At 62.8% G+C, this 8883-nt stretch overlaps 1 pseudogene; it reads left to right on the top strand.

Annotated features, from left to right (window-relative positions):
• The first annotated feature begins 4582 nt into the window (after positions 1 to 4582).
• On the top strand, positions 4583 to 7855 carry LOC128075738 (uncharacterized protein C2orf78-like; annotated as a pseudogene).
• The last annotated feature ends 1028 nt before the right edge of the window (positions 7856 to 8883 follow it).

Genomic DNA, 8883 nt, shown 5'->3' with positions numbered 1-8883 from the left:
CGCCGGTGGCACCGCAGGGGAGGCGCTGCGGCTGCGCTCCCCCAGCAGGCTGCTGTCGGAGCTGCGGGACCACAGGGCCACCAGCGGCGTCTGCTGCAGGGCCGGGGCTGCGCGGCGGCGCCTGGGCTTGGCCTCGGCCCGTGCCTCATCCAGCACTGCTCCTCCAGCTCTGGCTTCCATCACGCTCGCCACGCTGCGCCACTTTTCCTGGCCGCTTGCATCTCGTGCCGCCTGTGCCGGATCCATCTTTGCTGTAGCCGCCCTTTTGGCAGAGCGTTTTGCTGCCTTCTTTCCCTTCTTCTCCTCTGGTTTGGCAGCAGACACCTCTGAGATGGTTGGCGGCTGCCTGGAAGGACAGAGCAGGAGGGCTCTGTGAGTGGTGACGGCTTTGGGGCCGTATGCTGCAACCCCGAGCCGGGAGCCTGGGGAAACAGATCCCAGCCCTGAGCTGCAGCCTCACCTGGCCTTCTTCTGGACGCGGCTCCTTTGCTTTGGTGTCGCCTCCTCGGGCGGCTTCTCCACCAGAAAGGTGACGTGGATCCAGCTGGGCAGCGGCGGCAGCTCAGAACATTGCCCTGCAATGGGAAGGAGAGATCTGGTCAGGGGAGAGCGGCGGTGAACCTGCGGGGCGCTCAGCCCTGTCCCAGAGCACCCAGAGGCCGCCCTGCTCCCCTCATGGACGCAGAGACCGCGGGCCCCCTGTGCCTGGTGCCCAGCTCCTCCTCTGCGGGGCGCAGCTCTGCTCGGGGGCCGCATTGACGGTTCTGCTTTGGGAAGAGGAGCTGGGCGCTGCCTGCCAGGCCACAGCCTCTCATGGCGGCTGGGGGAGAGCTGGGCCTGGACCCCCCCTGCCATCCCCGGGGATGGGGGCACTGCGGGGCCGCTGCACCCGGCGCCTGGGATTGGATGAGGACGACGTGTGGGCAGGAGGGGAGGCGGCGGCGCCGGGCCGGCGCTTGGGAATGGTTCACCGAGTCAGAGCCTTCCTTGGGTGATGGCGGATGGGGGATTTCCGGTCACCGAGGGGCCGGCAGCTGCTTTACCTTTCTTGTCCGGCCGAGGGCTGGCAGCGGCGCTCTGGATGCCCTGCGGGGTTTCCCTGCCGGTGGTCTGGGTGCAAACTCCCTTTTGAAGCTGTGCAAAAGGAGAGGCGCTGTGAGCCGGGGGCTCCGGCTGCCCTCGCTGCCGGCTGGATCGCAGGCTGACAGCGACCTGAGCGAGCCCCAGAGCCAAGGGCCGTCCTGGGGACCGGGGTCACCCAGGCCACGGGGGGATGGAGACGTCGCCTCCGTGCCTTCGTCTCCATGCCTTCTCCCAGCTTTTGTGGCCCGTGGTCCCCAGGACGGCGCCGAGGAGCCGACGCTCCTGAGCAGCCGCACCAAGCGGGGCTGCAGCCACAAACGCACTCACCTGGGAAAGACGACGGCTCGGCCGGAGGACGTCAGGGAGGCCGCAGTCGCCACCCGTGACACCACCATGTCAGCAGCCAGGGCACCTGTGGGGGAGCAACGGCCAGGATGGGGGACATCCTGGTCACGGCCGAGGCTCTGCGCAGCGCTGGAGCAGCCGAGGCCAGGAGAGCCGGCAGCAGCGCAGCACTCGCGCGGTCCTGGTGAGCCGCCTGCGGGCAGCGCCAGGGCCGTGGGGAAACCCAGAGCTCACCTTGAGAACAACTTTCTGCAGGTTCTCTTGGCCGTTGACGCTCTCCAGGAAGTCGTAGTAGAATTTCATCTGGACGCCGGTTCCCTGGATGAGGAGCACTCCGACGTCCTTCAGGACAAAGGTGACGTCCTCCCCCTTCCTCAAGCAGTGGCAGACGAAGGACGTGGTGTCCAATATGCACGCCTTCCCGATCTCACGGCTCACCGACGCGGCCGCCGCCACCTCTGCGTATTTGAGGGGCTCCACCTCCTTATGGCCTGGAAAATCACAAGAGTCTCAGGCTCCGTTTCCGCCGCTGCTTCCCCAGCGCGACTCGTTGCCGTCGCCGGCCAGGACAGCCCCACACTTGGCTGGGCTCCGAGGAGGGGCGGATTGCTTGTGGGCACGGAGGCGAGAGCAAGGAAGGGCGAAAGCCCCCTCGTACCTGTTAGGTGCTCCTCGTTCTCCACCAGGTTCCGGCTGCTGGCGAGGTTCCTGGCCAGGCGGAACACGGGCCACTGCAGAGTCACGGCTCCATCCTCGGCCTCAACCCGCTGGGAGGCCATGCTGAAGGTGCCGAAGGTGGGAATTCGGACATCCTGCGCGTGGGAGAGAAGGGAAGGGCCGCAGGGTTAAGGCCGGACGAAGAGCTGGAGGTCGCCCTGTCGGGGACTGCGCCTCGGGTCCCGCCGTGCCCCCTGCCCCTGGTTGGAAGCTCAGGCCGGGGCAGCGGGAGAGCTTTGGGAAGGGCCGCCCGCTCCTCTCCCTCTCCCTGCCAAAGCGCAGCGCAGCAGCCAGGGCAGCGGCAGCTTTGTGGAAGCCAGAGGTTCCTAGAGGCTGGGCTCAGCCCCGACGCGCCGCACCGCACGTCACACCACGCTGCGGGAGCCTCGCTGCTGCCTTAGGGGCATTTTGGGGCCGAGTTCCCCGCCTTGGCACAGGGGAAGAGTCGCTGCGCTCAGCGGCCCAAGGCGAGGGACTCCCCACCCCTCCAGGCAGCCGAGCGGAAGAAGGCGCCGACCCACCTTGCGCAGCAGGAGCCGCTCCTGGATGCAGGCGGCCACCGCGTCCCAGACGGCGAATCGCACTGCAGGGCAAAGGAAAAGCAGGTCACGCTCTGCTGCTGCCGCCTCCCGGCGCTCCTCCAGCCTCGCAGCAGCAGGGAGGGGGCAGACACGAAGCGTCGTCGCCGTCCCCGGCCCCACGCGGAGGCGGCCCTCGCGCTGGCGCCGCGCCAGCTGTGGGCCCGCGTACCTTTGGCGGTGACCTCCGGCATTGCGTAGTCACGCTGTGTGGCGGGGCCGTCCTCCCAGAACGTGATCTGGGCTGGCCTCTCTGCAGCAGGATGCTCGGCATCGCCAACAGCCGCATGGGGGCTCGTCCCTTCGTCCAACGCGGAGCTGGTCGTCTGCCCATGTGGAACAGGGAAGCCCCTCCATCCGTCCGGCAGAGAGCGGCTCCTCCGCCCATCCGGCACAAAGAAGCTCCTCCGGCCGTCTGGCAGAGAGTGGCTCCTCCGCCCATCCAGCACAGAGATGCTCATCCCCTCCTGTGGCACAGAGGTGCTCCTCCGTCCGTCCAGTACAGAGATGCTCATCTCCTTACAAAGCTCAGAAATGCTCCTCCGTCCGTCAGGCACAGAGATGCTCGTCCCCTTACGAGGCACAAAGATGCTCCTCCGTCCGTCAGGCACAGAGATGCTCGTCCCCTTACAAGGCACAAAGATGCTCCTCCGTCCGGTCAGGCACAGAGATGCTCGTCCCTTCAGCTGACAGAGATGCGTCTGCTCTCTGCCAGATGCTCAGGGATGTGGGACCCTCCGCCAGGCAGCGCCTTCAGACCCCTCCTGGGCGGCCGTGTCACAAACGTTGCCGTGGCGCTGCTGCCGCCCATTGTGACACAGCCGGCACAGCAGCCTGCTGCCCTCATCGCCGTGGCAGCCGAACGCCTGGAGGGGCCGGGACGGAAAAGCGCATGAACCCCAGGCACCACCACCATCCCACAAGGGCTCCCTGTTTTCTCACAATCTGGTACCAGGCCTGGTGACTTTGGGCCAGAGCCCAAAAGGCTGCATCCAGCCCAGGGGCTCACAGCCACGGCCCCACTTAGAGAGGCTGGCACACGGCCTGGGCCTAAAGATGCTGCCAGAGAAGCCAGCAGTGGCCCTGGGGCCGAAACACACAGCCAGAGAGACTGGCAGCGGCCAAGGGACCTGAAGCCACAGCCTGAGAGCCGGCCCTGAAGTCTGAAGCTCCAGCCAGAGAGCCAGCACCAGCCCTGGGCCATAATGCCGCGGTTACAGCCACAGGGGCAGCGCCAGAGCCGGGGCTGACAGCCACACCTACAGCCGGGCAGGCTGGCAGCGGCCGTGGAGCCTAAAGCCAGTCCTGAAAGGCCGGCACCAGGCCGAGGGCCCAAAGCCAGAGGCAGAGGCCGGCACCGGGCCAAGGGCCCAAAGCCAGAGGCAGAGCCTCTTGCAGCCAGCTGACCTCCAAGCATTGCCTTCCTCAAGAGACGACATCGCATGGCAGAAGAAAGCTGGGAAAATGCTTCTTCCTCGTGATGTTTCCCTTGTTGATGCTTTCTGTAGGGTTCCTCTCCAAAAGGAGAACTCAGGAATCCAGGCAGCTGAAGATTGCGGCGCTGCAGGCGATGTCAAGTAAGCATCCGTCGGGAGTGCAGGAAGGGGCAGTGAGAAGTGAGCTGCCAGTTGTGTTTGGGCTGTCAAAGCAGCATCTTTCTGTCTTCTGGGGGGACATGGGCTCACTGGACGATACTTGTGCTGCCTGCTGGCGTCTGTGACATCAACACAGCATCTGTTGTTGTAGGGACAAAAGCTGTGCGTCTGTGGGACGGTGCGGGGCAAGGGGGGAAACGGAAAGCCTCCGCAGGTAAGAAGCTCCTGTGAGCTGCGGTGTGGGCACTGCCTCTAAACAGGGCTGCATGAAGGGCTGCTGTGATGGAGGGCAGAGGAAAGGGCTGCAAAGAGATGCTCTTCGTGTCTTTCTTGTCTCCTTCCTGTCAGAAGCTGATGCCAGCGGCCTTCCTCTGAAGCGCAGCCACGTGGAAAGCCAGGAGTGTGGCACAGCACCCAAGAGAGGTACAGCACACAGCAGGCAGCTGGGTTTGGTGCGCTGTCTTTCCAGTTAGGCTTTCTGCCTGTTCTGGCACTGTTCTCACTGCGTGTTGCTTGGGGTTTGAATCCCGGGGATTTACAGTTACCTCTCCTGTCCTGATTTACAATGGGAACCCAACATTCACCCCAGATCCCTTGCTGTGAACGTGGTACAGGAGAGCTGGCATTGACTCTTTGGGATTTGTTCTTGCTGTTCCCAGCAGTGGCGAGCAGCTCGGATGTGCCGGAGGACATCACGGACATCCAGGGTTTGCTCTCTTGGATCAACGGTGAGTTTGGGGCTGCAGAGCTGCAGGTGCGTGTTTGCACAGTGGCTGTAAGAAGGCTCTCATGGCCATTTGGGGGATGTTTTTGCATTTTCAGACGTGGCAAGAGCTGCTGAGAACCACGAGATCCCCAGCAGCCCTGCCCCAGGATGTTTCATCGCTGACAACCCCGGGGACGGCAGAGAGCTCAGCACACAGGCTGCCTCTGGGACGCCCACCGACCCCTTGTGGGGGCTTCCTCCATCCCCCGGGTTCCTGCCTGAGCTGCAGTGCGGGCTGTCGGAGCTGCGCCCCGTCGTGCCACCAGCGAGCGCCCGGCTCAGCCCACGGCCGACCAGCCTGGCCGTCAGCGCGCCGCCCTCAGCGCAAAGTGCACAGCCCACCGAGGAGGTGCAGCAAAGGCAGCCCCAGGAGGTTCAGGCCGACGAGAAGAACAGGGGCAGCACCAAGCGGGGGGCCAAGCGTCCTGCGCCTGCCGGCACCCCCCAGAAAGGGGAGAGCTGCCAGCAGGAGCAGCCCAGCAGCAGCGCTCCTGCCAAGAAAAGGAAGCTGCCGCCCCGTGGGGAAAGAAAGGAGGGAAAAGGCCGCAAACACCCGCGCCAAGCAAAGCTGCCTGGGGCCGGCGCAGGAGCCAGCGGCAGCCAAGCCAGCGAGCTGCGCCTGCACCTGCGTGAATTTCCCCTGTATTCAGCACTGGTGAGGCCGCACCTCGAGTGCTGTGTCCAGTTTTGGGCCCCTCGCTGCAAGGCCCTGGAACGTGTTCAAAGGAGGGCAATGAAATGGTGAGGGGTCTGGAACACAGGGCGGATGAGGAGAGGCTGAAGGAGCTGGGAATGTTCAGCCTGGAGAAGAGGAGGCTCAGGGGAGACCTCACTGCTCTCTATAACTTCCTGAAGGGAGGTTGTGGTGAGCTGGGGGTCGGCCACAGGGATCCATAGTGACCCATAGGGACCCATAGAAACCCCTAGGGAGCCATAGGGATGCATAGGGCCCCATAGGGACCCATAGAGATCTATAGGGACCTATAGAGACCCATAGAAACCCATAGAGACCCACAGGAAGGGAAGGGAAGGGAAGGGAAGGGAAGGGAAGGGAAGGGAAGGGAAGGGAAGGGAAGGGAAGGGAAGGGAAGGGAAGGGAAGGGAAGGGAAGGGAAGGGAAGGGAAGGGAAGGGAAGGGAAGGGAAGGGAAGGGAAGGGAAGGGAAGGGAAGGGAAGGGAAGGGGAAAAGTAAAGCCTGAACAGGTTGTCAGGACCAGCTCTCCAGTTCATCTCCCAGGAAAAGATTTTCCTTCTCTTTCATTAAATCTCTATAAACTGATTTTTTTGCACCGTCTCCATATTGTTGAATGCGAGAGCGCACAAAAGCAAGAAGTCCAGGTGATTGCATCTGGTTTTGAAGGCCATGAAGGCTTTTAGGCAGGCAATCAACACTTGCCGTGGGTTGACATTAGGGTGCACGGAAGGGGTGACAAACAGGATCCCCATTTCCCCATGGATCCCAAAATCCCCATTGACCCCAATGCCCCCATTGACTCCCATATGGCCCCATTGACCCCCTGGTGCCCCCTTTGACCCCAAAGGCCCCATTGACTCCCCATTGGCCCCCCTTCCTTTCCCTTCCCTTCCCTTCCCTCAAGGCCCTGCAAGGCCCTGGAACGTGTTCAAAGGAGGGCAGCGAAATGGTGAGGGGTCTGGAACACAGGGCTGATGAGGAGAGGCTGAAGGAGCTGGGGTTGTTCAGCCTGGAGGAGAGGAGGCTCAGGGGAGGCCTCACTGCTCTCTGTGGCTGCCTGAAGGGAGGTTGTGGTGAGCTGAGGGTCGGCCTCTGCTCTCGTGTCATCAGTGATAGGAGCAGGGGGAATGGCTTCAAGCTACGGCAGGGGAGATTCAGGCTGGACATGAGGAAGTGTTACTGTTCAGAAAGGGTGGTCAGGCACTGGAATGGATGCCCAGGGAGGTGGTGGAGTCACCGAGCCTGGGGGTGTTCAAGGAAAGGCTGCATGTTGTGCTGAGGGACGTGGTTCAGTGGGAGCTACTGGGAATGGGTGAACGGTTGGACTGGGTGATCTTTGAGGTCTTTTCCAACCTTGGTGATTCTATGATTCTACGATTCTATGAAATGCATCCAGGCCGTGCGCCCGCTGGGGCAGAGGGTGACTGCGGTGGGCCCGGTGCACCAGCTACCCTCTGTGCAGCCCCAACCCTCAGCCAGCACTGGCCCTGCTGCCCTCCAGCCCCAAGACGGGGACACAAACAAGGCAGCGCCCCCATCCCCAGGCAGCACGGTGCAGGAGGAGGGCGCTGCCAAGAAGGCGCCGCCGAGCTGCCTGCACCCGTCCCCGCAGAGGAGCTCAGAGCTGCGGAGGGACCCACCGCCACCACCACCACCAGCAGCGCTGCACCAGCAGCAGCCTCGGCACCCCGTGGACTCTGTGCCCTGCGTGGGGCCACGGGCGGGTGGCGGTGTGATACCCACAGTGATGGAGGAGTCGCTGCCCATCACAGCCGAGCAGCGGCCCGAGCGGGAGCGCATGAAGAAGCTGGCCCAGGAAGAGCGGCAGCGGGCGGCCCGGCAGATGAAGATCGGCCCCGTGCAGTTCCTGGTGCAGCGGGAGACAGACATGGCCATCGCCCACCAGTACGGCTACCCGTAACCCTGCGCTCCTCGCCGGCCCGCAGCACCAGGCCGTTCCAGGGGCACCGCCAGCGGCCCCATCTCTCCCCTCCACAACCCAGCCGTCCTCCAGAGTCAGCAGTGCAGTGGGATGGGACGTTGTCAGGGTGCTCAGCTGTGCTGGGACTGGAATTGTAGGATTTTAGGATTGTTTCTGTTTCTCGTTGTACTCTGGGACAGGATATTAAAAGCTCTGCATTCCATTTGCTACGTCCCTCTGCCTGCAGTCATTTGCGCCGTGTCACAGCCCCCCAGCTCCCCATGCCCGCCTCCAGGGCAGCATGGGGCACCACAGATGGCCCACGGTGTCCCTCAGCCACCACCAGCAGCCCCAGCCCTCCTCTCTCCCTGCAGTCCTTTGTGCAGCGGGATGCAGAGGGCGTTTCGCAGCTCTCCTGCGCCGCCCAGTGCCATGAATTGCCGTGGGCATGGGCAGCAGGCAGGCAGGATGGAGGGGGATGGCCCTGGCCAGAAGAGCCTCCAGCAGGGGCAGCTCCTGTGGAGGGGGGCAGCAGGGGCAGCAGGGCCTGCTGTGCACATAGGCATGAAGATGCCTCCCATGCCGTGGCTCTTCTGCCCCCACATTGCTTGCAGCACCGTTCAGCAATCCCCCCCCTACTAACACTGATAATAGCTCAAAATATCCAGATTGTTTTTAATTATTGTTTTTAATTAAAAGACAACCCTGCAGCCATGCTGTGAATCTTCTCACCGCACTGTGAGCTCCTCCTGGCAGTGAATTCTCCCTCCGTCCCATTGGTTTTGTAGCAGTTACTGTTTGCCTCCATATCCCTCTGGCTCTCTGCATGCGTCCCTTTCTGGAACCTTCCTTCTCCTTGGGAAACACCCTCACACCTTTCCTCTTTGCTTTTGCGTATGGAACACCTGTAATTCATCCTCCTTTGCACGAACTTCATTACAACCTTTGGGCTGCGATACCCACGACAACGAAAACACAACTTTAAGTTTTAAAGCGACGCTGCTGTGTTTTGCACCCATTTCCAGGTCAGTCCTTCGGTCCCTGAGGTGGGACAGGGTGAAGGGGAGCGGCGTGAAGCTGTGTGCGTTCCCTGCTGCGGGTTGCTTTGCTTTCTCTTGGCAGGGTGGGCTGGAGCTCTGTGTTAGAGGAGCATCCCATGGCCCGCGTGGGATCAGCAGCTCTGC

This window comes from Tympanuchus pallidicinctus, unplaced genomic scaffold (genome assembly GCF_026119805.1).
Source record: "Tympanuchus pallidicinctus isolate F22 unplaced genomic scaffold, pur_lepc_1.0 scaffold129, whole genome shotgun sequence".
NCBI classification, from domain to species: domain Eukaryota; kingdom Metazoa; phylum Chordata; class Aves; order Galliformes; family Phasianidae; genus Tympanuchus; species Tympanuchus pallidicinctus.
This window is presented reverse-complemented; position numbering and strand designations above follow the sequence as displayed.